The sequence below is a fragment of the Olea europaea genome, unplaced genomic scaffold, assembly GCF_002742605.1.
Source record: "Olea europaea var. sylvestris unplaced genomic scaffold, O_europaea_v1 scaffold23, whole genome shotgun sequence".
Taxonomy (NCBI): domain Eukaryota; kingdom Viridiplantae; phylum Streptophyta; class Magnoliopsida; order Lamiales; family Oleaceae; genus Olea; species Olea europaea.
The window spans coordinates 761,936-764,389 of NW_019241087.1; positions in this window are offsets into that span (position 1 = coordinate 761,936).

A 2,454-nucleotide genomic window follows, 5' to 3' on the forward strand; every position below is an offset into this window, starting at 1 on the left:
GGTAGAAGAGAGTGGCGAGGGAGTGATAATTGAATTTTAGGGTTAGGGATGAATAAGTATATTTAATTTTGTAATACAATTATTAATATTTAAAATATATTAATTAATTCAAAAAAATTTGATTTTTGAAATAGTAAACTTACTCTATGATTTATAAAATGGGATCTCTAAATGTATTAGAATCTGTAATTTCCACATTTTATATTCTTATGTTGGTCGATGTAGCCTATTTAAGAAACGAGCTGTGGAAGCTCGGCCCATTTAAGGTTATGATAGCCCAAGCCATAAGTTATTTAAAAATCCAACAATTTAAAATATTAAGTAAAAGTAAATTTGATTGCAAAGATTTAATGCATAATTGGATTTCCATATTGGTCATCTGCATGGTATTTTACATAGGTAACCCATGTTTGAATCACCAAGCATGCGCTTTTATAAATTTTTTTTACCATTTTGGTTAAAAATTCCTCATTTGCACATTAAAAATAATTATATCAAGGTAATTTGATGGAATAATTATTTTATCAGTGAACATTCATAGAGATAGATTACAAATCATATGAGTAGTTCATTTTCCTCTATTTTTCATTATGTAAATGTTTTATAAATTTTTTTATAAAAGTTATTTGTTATGAGTTTAAAACTTTTTAAATTCCTGCTTAAAGACTCAATTTAACAAGGTTAATGATAATATAACTCTCCCATTTAGTTTTTCACTAAAAGTGGAGGTTACATGAAGACGAAATTCACATTTTCACTCCACCTCTCCTCAAATCCGAATTTACTCTTATTTTCTCTCAAAAATATCATTTATCTCAAGTTGAGCTTAAAGAAATAATAAGAGTGTGAATGAGGAAGGCTTTTACACATTTTGTTCTTTGATGAATCATCCACTATGTAAAGATGTCATTTACCCCTTTGCAAGAAGAGAGGTGGGGCTGCCATGAAGATGAAGCCTAGCATTGATGGATTAAACACAATGGAAGAAGCCTTTGACACAGATGGTGCTTCACATGGCTGTACCTTCCACCTGGAAGAAGCTTTTGACATGGATGTGCAACCTTATATAAAGATGTCAGCTTTATCAAGGCTATTTATATTTAATTCAGAGTTCTTCCTTTTCATCAAAATCAGTACAACTACTTATATATTTAGAGCACTGTCTCTAATTGAAATTCCATGCACTATATAAATATCTATACATTGACTTGAAGGACTATTGTGATATAGTGTCTAGTGATGGCAATGGGACGAGTTCAGGGCGAGGCGAGGCGGGGCGGGGCAGTGGGCTTGCCCCGTTTATTTTTTTTTATAATTCCGAGTTCAATAAAATACAGATAACATTCAAGCTGACAAAATTAATATCCAAAATAAACACTACACATTTTAAATATAATGGTCGCTATTGGTACACAACATTGATTATTAGGATGGACAAGATTTTTTGTGTTTTTTCCTTTGATATTGTCACAAAAGTTGTAACCCCACACACTTTAATTTATTACAATATATATATTTTCAAATTTGTTCAGTTGAACATGTTATATCTTTATATAATATCAATTTGACAAAGTAGGATAATGGTATATATAAATTAGTCAAGTTTGATAAGACTTGTACAATTGACGATACTAGAAAATATGTCATATCCTTCTATTTGAAACAAGTTGAACCCTAACCTTTATATAAAATAAAATAAAAAGTAGTTTCACGGGGCGGTTTCGGGGCAGGGATGCGGGGCGACGGGACGAGTTTTTTTGCCCCATTCGGGGCGGGGCGGCACTGGGGCGGGGTAAATTGCCATCACTAATAGTGTCCTAATTGAATTACATATTACTGTTCACATATGCATTATATTACTGCTACAAAGTACGCATGCCACATCGCTGCTAGCATGCCATAACACTTTCTCCATTATTCTATCTTGGAGATATTTGATATGATATTATTCACACTATCATTATTAGTATTTGGAGGGGTCAAATCGATCGAATTTATCTTTTATATGTGCAGTGGAGATATTGTGTTGTATTACATGTTAATTTTGTCCATATTATAGAGGATATGCTGCTGAAATTTTAACAAATTATATGTGACATCTTTCGAGGCAAGTTGTAAGCCTCACTTATTCAGGCTTGAATAGATATTTTCGAGGTAGTTTGTAAGTCCTCATAAATTGGAGTGGTTTATGTTCTCAAGGCCACTTGCAATCTATAGGATCTTACCTATTGACAGCTTGTATTTCGAAGTTCGACTCACGCACGAATGTACAATTCAGACTGGGTAGATTATTGTTACACCTATTAATTATGTAGCATGCACTTGATGAATATGCTAATGTGGCATGACTATTCATGTGTTGGGCATATTTAATTAAACAATTGCACCTTAGACTCAGTCCATTAACCACTTGGACCATATATATATATATATATATATATATATATATATATA